Here is a 13,672-nt window from a genome sequence, read left to right as displayed (position 1 = left end):
TCCTTGAGTCTCAGTTCACGAGCTTTTGACTGATGGCTGTACGTAGTTTCCAACGCAAGCCAAACATCACGTGCAGTAGAGAGACCAACGACAACAGCCATGGCTTCCTCAGTGAGAGAGGAGAGCAGGAGACAGAGAAGTCGTTGATCGGCTGCTCTCCATGCCAAATATTTGGGGTTGAATGTTGAGGAGGTTTCTGGTTCAAAGCGAGGTGGTGGAACCATAGTTCCATCGACATAGCCCAGCATGTCTTGACTCTCAAGAAGAGGGAGAAGTTGGCTTTTCCAAAGAAGATAATTGGAGGAAGAAAGTTTGATGGTGATCATATGGATTAGAGTATTGAAAGGAAGAAGATGATAACAAGATTCGGAAGCCATAGAGAAGAAAGGATCAGGGTTGTTAAATCGAAAGGGCTCTGATACCATGTGAATGTTTGATTAATCCACCACACCCAAATGGTGGTGAGAGTTCTCTTATTTATAATCATTTACAGAATACAGAAATAAGGTAAATTACAAATAATAAGGAAATAGCGATAAAAGGAAAGAATAATAAATGAATACAATATATTTGCATTTAGTAAAAGAGAAAATATGGTAACCCGTAATGTAAGGCAAATATCTAGATATTTGCCTTAATGAACGGTCAACTATCCTTAACAAGACGTGTCCGGCGTGTATTGGCAGAGAAATTCAATGAAATACTTTGCGTCGGGCAGGATTCAAACACCGGCAGTCACTACCCGAGTCCACGACTGATGGCCTGCGCGCAACCTGGATCACCGACTCGGCTTCGCGTTGCCATGCGTTAGCGTAAAAGAATTCGGATTTCCAGCGAGTCCTTCCGATTTCGAACCGATGACCTTGACCTCGATTGACCGTTCAGCGGGCGCCACATGGCAATACCTCAACGTGCGTCTTCCCTCCCTCATGCGCGTTCGTACGCACGCGTGGGCGTGCGCGTGTAACACCTTCCCAGGCACGTGAACGTGCGTGAGGTGCTGTTTTCAGCCCATTCGACTTCTGTTTGCTCGATTTCCCTTTCGATTCCAACTCTGGCCCTATTTTTATATGAAATAGGACTTAAATGAGAAAAATCAGTATTTGTGGACACGCTATTGGTATAGAAATGCTCAACGAAGAACACGCGTCAATCAGGTAAGTCACCACACGGAACTTTAGGAAGAAATACTTGTAGGAGTCGCTTAGTTATGCATGCATGCTAGTTTAATTACCTTATGTGGTAGCTTTCCATGATTGAATGTATGTAATTTTGTTGTTAAGAGTACGGATGTATTATATGAAGTATTTTGAGAATTATAGAGTGTTGCAATTATGTTTTAAGCTTTCACTTTATATGTATATGTTTAATTCATGCTGAAAGGAGGATGGGAACTTATGAACTCTGAGCTCCGGGACTTGATGGATATTATCGCCTCGTTGAGCATGTATGTTTACTTTGCATGAATTTTGTATGATGATGTTGGATGATAGATGTGTGCACACTCAGTTAATTCTCACCGACCCACAGGTTTGATAAAGTCTAGGGATTTGTGTTAGAGTGACAAGTCACTATGTATAGACTTAACCCTTTCCTAGGAGCCTAAGAAACAACCACGACACACAAAGCACCTCTAGAGTACCCTTAGGCTACTTGTGTGTGATCAAGACTTGACTGCTCGATAGCCGTTTTAGCATGGGAAAAGGGAGACCCACGTCGTAACTGACCATTTAGCTGGATGGGATACGGGAGGTAGCCCTCCCAAATACAGGGGGATTACCATGGGACTATGGGGTTACAACTCACTTCCTAGGTAAGACACTGGATAATCTCAAAGCCATGCCGAGGTAGCCACTCGCAGAGCACCAGTCAAACACAGGTTAGCATAAAGGAACTCTAGGGGTATAAATGAAAGGACGAAGACCAAAGAAGCCCCAAAGGGCAAGTTCCAAGGGGCAAGACCTAAAGAGCTAAGACCTGAACTAGATGTCCTAGAGCCAAAGAAAAAGACCGTGGAAGTTTGTCAAAATTTGGATGCGATAAGAGCCTACAAGTAGAAGGCTTACTGAGTATAATTTTTATACTCATTCCTTTTTACTCTTTTTTTTCAGGTACCAGTCAAGGTGGAGGAGCGTTCGAGAGCTGTGCGGTCACAGAGGGGGTCGTTTTGGAGCGTCAGTCCCTTGTCGGTCTATTGGAGTCTTTTGTATTTCATTTTACAAATCTTCTCTTCCTTTTGTTTTATTGAATGGTATTTTTATCTTTTATTTTACTTTTATTTTCTTTCTTTTATTTTTTTGTTTATTTTTTTTCGTCTTTTGGGTCACGGTCCGAGTTTTTGACCTCGAACATCGGGTCATGACAATTACCTTTCATTCTCTCATTTTTCTCCTACTCAACGTGCTTTTCTAGCTCTTATTACGCCCATACAAAACCTAAAACCTATGATGAGGTAGTTGGCGACCTATTATGGCAGCAGGCTATGAATGATGAAATTGCATTCTCTCATTCCTCTACCACCTGCCCATAAAGCTATTGGCTATCGTTGGGTGTACAAGATTAAACACAACTCTGATGGTTCTGTTGAATGTTATAAAGCTCGACTGGTAGTAAAGGGATACACTCAAGTTGAAGGTATTGATTACAAAGAAACATTTTCTCCCACAGCGAAACTTACTACACTTTGTTTGCTTACTCACTATTGTCCTTACTCGAAAACGGTTCACTCATCAGTTGGATGTTCAAAATGTCTTTCTCCAAGCAATGTAAACGAGGAAGTCTATATATCTTTACCACTAGGTATTCATCGGCACGGGGAAATTACAGTATGTCGGCTCCATAAATCTCTTTATACTTTAAAATAGGCTTCTTGTAGTTGGTTCTCCATATTCTCTACCACTATACAAAATGCAAGCTACGCTTAGTTCAAAGCAGATTACTCTTTATTTACTAATAGTGAAGGTACTTCTTTCATGTTAGCTTTTATATATGTTGATGATATTCTGTTGACAGACAATAATCTCAAGAAAATTCAACAAGACTAGTTTACTCGAGAAATTCCTTATCAAAGATTTAGGGAATTTGAAATATTTCCTAGGCATTGAATTTTTTAGTTCTAGAAAATAAATTTTTATGTTGCAAAGGAAGTATGATATTCTCTTTATTTACTAATAGGCATTGATATTCTTCAAGACACAGGAGCACGTCCAGAAAAATTTCCTATGGAGCAAAATCTGAAACTTTCTTTAACAGAAGGACAGAAGTTGATGATCCAAGTAAATACAGATGGTTGATTGGCAGATTAATATATTTATCTATTACTAGGCCTAATGTAGTGTATTCAGTTTGTATGCTTAGTCAATTTATGCATGAACGAAGAAAACCACATTGGGAGGAAGCTCTTTGAGTTTTGAGATACATCAAAGGTACAATTAGTGAAGGACTTGTATTACCATCTGAAAACAACTTATGATTACAAGCATATTGCGACTCAGACTGGGGTGGTTGTCGAACTTCCAGACGGTCAATTTCTGGGTTCTGCATTTTCCTTGGAAATTCAATTATTCCTTGGAAGTCTAAAAAACAAACCAATGTGTGCAGATCATCAGCTGAAAGTTCCACTATTCGAACCAGCATTATTGTATTGTAATAATCAAGCAGCATTACACATAGCAACCAATCAAGTTTTTGACAAACGTACGAAATAAATTGAAATAGATTGTCATATAGTTCGAGAAAAATTACAAGATGGAATCATCGAACCATGTTATGTTTTGACTAAAATTCAATTGTCAGATATTTTCACTCAAAATTTGGGAAGAAATCAATTTGATTTTTTTTAAAGACAAGTTGGGTGTGATTGACATATACTCCCCAACTTGAGGGAGAGTATTAACCTACAATATTTGAAAAATATATTATAATAATTAGTTGTGGAATATATCTTAGATATTCGTAATGTAATGAGTTAATATTTTTTCTTTTATGATTTGATTAGTACTATATTTTATTTTATTCTCAAGATTTAGTTGTTTATATTTTCCCTTATTTTTAGGTAGTAGTTTGTAACTTTGTCCTATTTAAAAGTTGTGACTATTAATGAAGATTGCACTCTCGATCCCAATTCTATTTCTCATTCTTAACAGAACTCTAAGTCAGAAACAGAACTAAGTACTTACAACAAAAACAAGAACAAAAAAAAAAAAAAGAGTGAGATATCCTAGCATATCAAGGACACGATTAAGAGCCTACAAGTAAGCTACTTGCTTTGTCTTGTACTCCTTCCTTATTTTGCATTTTTTTTCCGGTAATAAGGAGCTAGTCGAGGTTGGGAGCGGACTCTAGAGCAGGTGTCATAGACAAGCCTCACCAATCGTCTTCAACCCATTTGTTTTGAAATATTTTGTGTTTTAACTATTGTATTGTGTTTTAATTACTCATGTATGAACACTATTTTGTTTTAAGTAATGTTATGTTTTCAATATTGCTTGTTTTATTTCGTGAAAGTTTACTCGTCTTTTTGGAGTATTGAGTCAGCCCGGTCCTTACATATGATGACTAGATAAAAGTCCCGTTGGTCAAGAACATGAGCGAAAATAAGACTAGGTGAAGGACCCGAACGATCATAACATAAAACTAATTTCCATATTATACTTTTACATTTTTAATTCAAAAAATTTTAGAGAGCAATAACCCATAATGAGTTTCAAGCATATATTTTTCGATTTAAAAAATAACACGTTATCAATCACGATTCTATTTTTATTATAACCAATTTAACAACAGTAATGGTTATTACGGATCAACTGTTATCTTCCATTACACTCTTTTTCAACTATAAAAAGTGAAACAAATCAAGCACAAATGTGTTCATACAAATCTCTTTTCCTCTCCAATTTCAACAATGAGTTTATTTTCAACACTTGCACATTCTCTCTTAATTTCATCATTCTTTGCTAACCAATTCACTATCATCGAAGGATCATTCATCCAAAACCCAAATATTATATTCAAGATAACAAATGTTCTAAAATCTAAAAATCAGCTCACTGTTCACTGCAAATCTGACGATGATGACTTGGGAGTCCACAAGCTGATACCTTGGAATAGCTACGACTTTAGTTTTCGTCCAAAGCTTGGCCTAGAGTAGAGGCAAGTCAGTTAGAGTTGCTACATGCGTGATTGAACAAAGTTTAGTTTCTATACAAGTCATGTTCAGTTAGTGACGAACATTGTCTAAAGTCTAATGAAGCCATAATGTCAGGCAAAAAAATGGTTTTTCATGATTGTGTCAAAATCGTGACGTTGTATATTCTACGACTGTGACAGTATTAAAAAATGCTAACACAATGTAAAATACAAGGAGGTCCATCGAATCAAGTTCACAACCAATTGTTATTAGAAGACAGTCACAGTGTAGTAGACCCATTTATTTAAGTTCCCAATTTTGAGAGAAATTAATGGAAAATGTTGGGTTTATATAAGGACATGAAAATACAAATATATGATACAAAAAGACACTTTACAATATGTCATAAATAATAAGGTAATACATTTTCATTGAGAAATGACATATTAGAGGAGGGAAATACGGACTTACCATAATAAGGCATTTCGCAACTCGATCATAGATGGTAAAATAACAATTTAAAGGTTCATTATGGTTTAAAACAAATTGAGAATGAGGAGTTTCCAAAATTCTAATTCATTTTGGATTATTAAGAATAATAAACGTGGTTTTCAAATAGTTATCAAATTGTTCCGTCATTTAATAAAAGAAAACAAGAACTATTTCAAATGAACCTTATTTAGCTGATCTAGATGTGGTGGTTTGGTTTAAAGTTTTGTTTATGATGCTTATGAATCAAATAATAATAAAATATTCCGAATGTGACAAATTACCAAAATACCCCTAAAGTTCCACTTAATTACAAAACTGTAATTAAAGAAAATCTGCAACCAGATTTGGTTCCAAAACCATCCAACAAGAAGAAAATCAATCGTATATTCACATCTAATTGTTGGATTGAGCTGTTGTTTGGATATGTTTAACAAGACTAAAGGTTCTGTAGATCCAACGGTTTAAGTTGAAAACCAATGTCGGTAGCACCTTCATCGTTTTAGATATTTTTGACTTAATTTTAGATAAATAAAAAACGAGAAAATGCACCACAATTCTAGAACAATCAATGTCTGTGCAAGCTTGATCTATAAATACGAAATTATGGATAATATTTCAAGACAAGAATCGAGTGATGATTCCTAAAATTCGAGTTTGAAGCTTTTAGATTATAGAATTTTCTTCCTCAGATTTCTTCTTCGAGGGTTATGGTTAATCATTTTCCATCCTATCAACTTCTACACATTCCATATGGGATTTCCAACAAGTTTCGTGAAGGAATCAAGAAATAAAAAGCTCTAGAATTGGTTGTCCCGAAAAAAGGTGAGAAACATGTTTTCTGGCGAACTTTGGAAGGTTATAACTCAAGTTACAGACCATGACAAGGTATGAAATTGCCCCTACTTCTTCCTTGAAACTTTATCTAAAGGTTTCGTGGAGAAATTTAGCCCATTAGAGGTGTATATAGAGCGGTACAAATGCAAAACCAGAGGAATATGATAAGGAAAAATTGCGATTTTTCCAGCCATCCATGAAGAAGATGAAGAACAAAGTCAAAGGTAAAACTTTGAACAATAAAAGTCAAAGGTAGCCATATATTGACCTTTCTACACTTTTTGATCAATTTGGATCTCTTTCAGACCATTTTTCATGAATTTCTTTATGGTTACTGAAACTAGACTCAAAGATGAATCTAGTAAAGATAATTTAGAATAATTCAGAAACCGAAAGCTCAAGAACGGAAGTCCCGAACACAGATGAAGAGGTAAGTAGCCACCTTGGACTTTTCTTAAAAAATACTTGTTGGAATCTCTTGGATTTCTACATGAACCCTAAACCATGTATGGATTAAGGATATATAAAAGAAAAACTCAAAGAACCATGTGTTAAAGCCCTAAACAGATCAAATTTCTCGGGATTTATGTAACATAAAAATAACAAACTAGATGAACTTCGTTGCCTATGAAATTTTAATGCTGAGTATATTATAGTATATGGAGGTTATATATGAAATTTGGTGGACATTGGATAAGGATAGGAGGTAAACCAAGAAATGGTGCAAAATGACCATATTGCCCCTAAGGATGTCTACCTACGGTTCATGACCTAGAGGACCTCCATATGCTATTAAATTTTGTGATAGACCTTATCATATGATGTCTGATGATGTGGAAAAGTTTGAAAGCCATTGGAACACGTTAAGTAGCAAAACCAAGAATTATGGGTAAAATGACTAAAATGACGAAAATGCCCCTAGGACTACTTATTTAAATTCAAGGTCTATATGTCCAACAAATGACTTGCTACTTCTTATAAGGCCCATTTCTAAGGACAACAAAGTTGTTCAAGAGTTCAAGTTGATTAGAGCAAGCTTGGAACCTAAAGCAAGTTTGGACCAAAGAAACACCTCAAGAATCAAGACCCTTTAATCACCCTTAAGGAATTCATTACGAATCTATGACCTTCTAGAAAAACTCAGGCTTGTTATTACGATGGATTCATATGTTTACGAATGCATGTTACAACTTATTCCTCAAGGAATTAGGAACATTAGAAACTTACAAGATTGAGAACCATGAAGTCTTGGGCGTAGGTATTCATGTTGTAACATAGGCAAGCATTGGGTGTAAGATTTCAAACTACGCTTCTTGGAACGCATGAAGCCTTAAACATAAGTATTCGGACTAGGTTGCTTGGAACGCATGAAGCCTTGGGCATAGGTATTCAAACTGTATCATAGGGCAAGCCCTTAATGCAGAATTAGACTACACCGTTTGGAACGTAAGAATCCTTGGATGTAGGTTTTCAGAATATGTTACTTCAAATGCATGAAGCCTTGGACATAGGTTTTCAAAGCATATCGAAGAGCAAGCCCTGAGGTGTGGGTTAAGACTGTGTCGCTTGGACTAGAACATGGATCAATAACCAAGAACAAAGAACCAAGAACCATAGTACTAAAGCCCATAAAAGATAATGAAGGTTTTAGAATCCAAGGTTCAAGATCGTCAGAAAATATCTTGATAAAAACTTATTAATATATAATATTTGGATAATATATTATAATAATTAGTTATGAAATATATCTTAGATATTCAATCCCAATTCTATTTCTCATTCTTAACATTTTATCAGAGCACCGATCTTGGTGTTCTTAAATATCTTGATTTTCTTTATGGCAGAATCAACCAAATCCAACTTCAAAAATTCGGATGTTAACTTAACACATTCTTATTATATTCATCACTCTGATCATCCCGGATATTCACTTGTTCCAATCAAATTAAATGGAACAAATTACCAATTCTAGTGTTAATAAGTTATCCATGCTCTTATTGCCGAAAAGAAAATTGGCTTCATTGATGACACTATTGAAGAACCGTGTTAAGATGCAAATTCAACCGAATTTGAACTCTAGAATCAGTGCAACAGTATGATAATATCTTGGTCAACTCATTCAGTTGAAGCAGATATCGCTGAAGATATTATTCACGCCAAGACAGCTCATCAAGTGTGGGTTGATCTTCACGATCAATTCTCACAAAATAATGCTCCAGCAATTTTTCAGATACAAAATTCGATAGCAATGATGTCAAATGGAACCATGGCACTATCAGCATATTTCACCAAGCTCAAATCACTCTGGGATGGATTGGAAGCGTACTGCATGTTGAACAAAATTCTCTATGGAAAACACTCGCACTCTTTATTAAGATCAATCGAGAAGAGAATACAAGACACTTGGTAGAATACTACTACTTTATAATACTTGGGATTTCTTGGGATGAAAAACTAGGTAGGGTCGAAGGGTATTTACACTATACCCTACGTAATCTAGATCTAACCAATCTAAATTTTTTTCCTAAAACATACAGATCTCTTTCCTAAAATATATAGTATCTTTCCTAAAATCTCTACCAAAATAAATATACAATGGGCTCGTACAATTATTGAGCTTTACTCTATTGGGCTACTGATGATATTTTAACACTCCCCGTTAGCACTAATTCTCAATCGCCGCACCATGTTAAGCCGACAAAGAAAACTCTCATGTTTGTCAGTATTAGGCCCTTTTGTAAACAAGTCTGTCACTTGGTCATCTGTCTTGATCTGCTGCATCTCAATTTCTTCCTTTAGGACCTTCTCTCTAATGAAATGGTACTGCACCTCCATATGCTTTGTTCTAGCATGAAACACCAGATTTTGTGCTAGGCGAATCGTAGATTGGTTGTCGCAATGAAGTGATATTGGATAGTCAATTTTCTGGTGCAAATCTTTCATCAAGAGTTTCAGCCATGTACTTTCATGAGCTGCTCCACCCATGTAATTTTCTGGTGCAAATCTGTAGTTGATAATGATACTGTTGGTTGTCTTTTGCTACACCAAGAACTTGTTCCCAAACCAAACTTAACACATACCCAGCGTTTGACCCCGAGTATCGTGGTCTTCTACATAGTCAGCATCACAGTATCCAACTAGCTTGCAATCTTTACTTTTTTTGTACAAAAGAGCATAGTCGATTGTACCTTTGACATATCTCAAGATACGTCGAGTTGCATCCAAATGAGGCTTCTTTAGACTTTGCATGTACCGACTCATATTCCCAATTGCAAAGAAATATCAGGCCAAGTTAAAGTTAGGTAGATAAGACTACCTACTATTTGTCAGTATGTCGTTTTATCGTTCAACTCTTTGCCTTCATTTTCTATAGTTTCCAATCTTAACTTGCTGCGAGTGCTAGCAGGACACGTACGGTAGTGATCTTTGCCACTGGACTAAATGTTTCATCATAGTCTAGTCCATATTGTTGAGAAAATTCTCGAGGTTCGAGTCGAACCTTGTATCTATCTATTGATCCATCTGATCAACGCTTTATTTTGTAGACCCACTTGCAAGAGATGAGTTTGACATCTCCTAGTCTTGGCACTAGTTCCCAAGTTTGATTCTGCTTCAGAGCTATAATTTCTTCCTCCATCACTTTCTGCCAAACCGAGTTTTATGATGCCTCTTCATATGTCTCTAATTCATAAACTCTATCTTCTATAATAGCTGCATTTGCATATTTAGGATTTGGCCTTTAGATTCTATTTGATCGCCTAAGATGTTGATGTGTCGTTTCATTTTTATCAGATTTGCTTGATTGAGTCACCTCTTGCTCGTCAATGTTAATGTCACTTGGATCTTTAGGCGCATCAACATTTGATTGAATTTGCTTAGTTTGCAACTCCATCATCTGTTGCAAAATTTCTTCGATGTTTGAATCTGATAAGACAATTCTTTGAGGACCACCATGAAGATGCTTCATCGAAAACTACATCTCTTGATGTATAGTATTTTCCACTTGTTGCATCATAGTACTTCCATCCTTTCCTTTGATTGTCGTATCCAACAAATATACACTTGACTGCTTTCATGTCAAACTTGCTACGTAGATGGTCAGACACACATACATAGCAAACACACCAAATACTCAAAAGTAACCAACTGTAGGTTTCATGTCCCATAGTATCTCAAATGGTAAGATGAATCCTAGCTTTGGTTAGGGAAGCTTGTTGATCACATGGGCAGCAGTTCGCATAGCTTCAGCCCAAAATCTTTCTGGAACATTTTTTGCGTGTAATATGCTTCGACAGATTTTTGCAAGGTGTCGATTCTTTCTTTCTGCTACACCATTTTGTTGTGGCGTGTAGCACATGTAAACTGACATCGTATCCCACACTCATGCAAATATTACTTGAACTCATCTGACGTGTATTCTCCACCATTGTCTAAACGTAGACAACAACAAATATTCACTCTGTTGACTTCTGATAATCGAGAGGAAATCATCGACGGAGTAAAAAATGGCCCAAAGAAATTTGTTGGAAGAAAAAATATAATGGAAAAATAATAGAGAGAGAAAGTATGGGCTGAAGACCAGATGGATTGTTGTTTTCATTCCGTTGACATATTTAAATAACCATCCTAATCTTAAAACTAGTCGCGCCCAAAGTTGGCCCAAATGGCCAGCAAAAAATAGGTTCTTCCATTATACGTGGAGCGTTAATTTAGATATCCAAAAAAAAAAAAACAACTAACTAAGTTTAAGGAAACGTGTGAATATACTAAATAAGAAAAAACCGTAGTTTTTATCTAACACACTCCTACTTCTCCTTCGATCATCATCTTGAATTCTTGAAACTTTGAGAACGTGTCAGACTATTACACGATCCAAGGCCTAGATGATTCAGCAAGCATTAATTCTTCATCTACAAAATTTGATAGGCTCGGTTCAACCATCATTTCATTTGTTACAAGCTGATTCAATTGAGAAAGCACTATTTGGAGTTTCAAAAGTGAATATTTGCACGGTTGAAGCAATGCATGAAGTTGCAAGCATTATTTCATGAGTTGTTAGAAAACTTTATTTATTATTTTTAATTTCATAAAGTTTGTAATTTTCAAATTGACTTCTGGTTTTGTGGAGATTTAAGGGGATCAGGATTAAATACTGGCCACAAACTTCTTTTGTGGGGAGACTATAAATTTCCACAAATTATTATGCAAAAAATAAGATTGTGAATGAACAAAATTGAAATCTCAAATTGGAACTTTCGCCCTTAGACGTCCGATTGCCATTTTTGAGTTTAAGCAATTCTTGTGGTAGATTGCATCTGAGCCATTCAACCAAGCCTTGATCAAGTTCGATTGTGGAGTGACTCGATTTAGAACCTTCTCAATTTAGAATAATGTTCTAAATCTTACTTCTAGATCTTTGATCGTAAGACACAATCTAATTCATACTTATCTCTCGGTTGATCTGAATTTTGTATAAGGAGGTGTTAATTTCTTTGATTCAAGGTTGTTGCTTCAACAAAAGCTTTCATTGTTGGGCTCAAGATTATGGTTTCCTTATCAATTTGCTATCAGAGCCAATGTTGCATCTTTGTGGCCTATTCCAGAATTGATTTTATCCTTCATTTATGTCATGGTTTACCTTTTCTTCAAATCTTTCCATTTATTTTATCCCTGCCATTTTCACGATTCTTTGTCATCTTTGTACTTATGTACAAGGAAGGATTTTTGGTCTCTAACTATAACAACTTTGCTTTGTCCAGTATTTTTCAATCTTTTTAACAGGAATTTGAGGACATGATTCATGATGAAATACCTAAAGGACTACCTTCCGTTAGAGGTACTAAACATTGAATAGACTTCATTCCTGAAACTGTCATTTCTAATAAGCCAGCAAATAGAGTTGGTCCAATTGAGACTAAAGAAATTCAAAGGCAAGTGGAGGAGCTCATGGAGAAGGCCTATATATGAAAAAGTTTGAGTTCTTTTATACAAGACTTATTGGTGCCAAAGAAAGATGAAACTTGGCACATGTGCGTGGATTGTAGAGCCATCAACAAAATTACTGTAAAGTGTCAGAGAAGGTCAACTCCGAGTGTTAGTGCTTTGTGAATTTTTTTAGCCTTTTGTATTGTTTAAATTTATATATCATAAGTAATTTTTATGGCTTACCTTTTTTTCCAAGCTTTCTAACTCAGGATTAGTTCCATTATAAGGTCCAAAGTATCTTTTTAAAATAAATATAAAAAAAAAATTGGAAGAGCTTGAGAAAAGGAACATTAAAGGAACACAAAACCGTCCCATATTTCTTTCATTTTAGGGTATTTTCTTTCTATTTTTACTTGATCTCAACATTTCAAATTATTTTACACCAAAAATATTTAAATAAAATAACATACATAAGAAATATGTTTTCCTTATTTTGATTACACACACCACCACAAAAATCTATATCCAGAATACAAGATGAAACAGGCAACATAAACTTCTTTTTGTGTAGTCCTCGATCTTTATTGAGTTGTGGTTGAAGTCATTGTATCTCTCTCAAAGTCAAAGATTTAACCTTTTTACTACCAAAATGAGAAGCTCCACCACAAAAAGGAGTGAAATTAAAATACAACTAAGACAAACCACTCCGAGCATTGCTGTGCAATGCTATTAGAAATGATGCTCTTGAAGCATAAGAATTTCAAAATGAGGCGTTTAACATCCAAACTCCAAGTAAGTAATTATGTGATAAGGATCTCTCTCAAAGTCAAAGATTTAACCTTTTTACTACCAAAATGAGAAGCTCCACCACAAAAAGGAGTGAAATTAAAATACAACTAAGACAAACCACTCCGAGCATTGCTGTGCAATGCTATTAGAAATGATGCTCTTGAAGCATAAGAATTTCAAAATGAGGCGTTTGACATCCAAACTCCAAGTAAGTAATTATGTGATAAGGAGGCAATGGCAATACACGTTGTTATGTTAATAACCACACACAAACTTATTTTTCAAATAGTTCATGAAAGATTATAAAGAGTTCTACGGTGGTAGCTCGTGACACAAAATATGAAACCTTAAACACCACTAGCAGGTGTATAAACATGGTTGTTGTCAAGTTACCTATGCATGAGGTCTTACAATAGAAAAGAGGAGGCAATGGCAATACACGTTGTTATGTTAATAACCACACACAAACTTATTTTTCAAATAGTTCATGAAAGATTATAAAGA

The 13,672-nt window shown here is 35.6% G+C and overlaps 1 long non-coding RNA gene across 1 annotated transcript in view; it reads right to left on the bottom strand.

The window, feature by feature from the left end:
• Positions 1-1,165, bottom strand: part of LOC111472532 — a 3,529-nt gene extending 2,364 nt beyond the window's left edge. Inside the window, exons 1-2 of the long non-coding RNA XR_002715444.1 lie at positions 1,083-1,165; positions 912-917 (exon numbers count right to left, since the gene is read on the bottom strand). This is a non-coding gene — a long non-coding RNA (uncharacterized LOC111472532). The remainder of the gene's footprint in view (positions 1-911; positions 918-1,082) is intronic.
• Between the last annotated feature and the right edge of the window lie 12,507 nt (positions 1,166-13,672).

This window comes from Cucurbita maxima, unplaced genomic scaffold (genome assembly GCF_002738345.1).
Source record: "Cucurbita maxima cultivar Rimu unplaced genomic scaffold, Cmax_1.0 Cma_Scf00077, whole genome shotgun sequence".
NCBI classification, from domain to species: Eukaryota; Viridiplantae; Streptophyta; class Magnoliopsida; order Cucurbitales; family Cucurbitaceae; genus Cucurbita; species Cucurbita maxima.
Note: the sequence above shows the minus strand (reverse complement) of the source record. Positions and strands in the feature narration are given on the sequence as shown.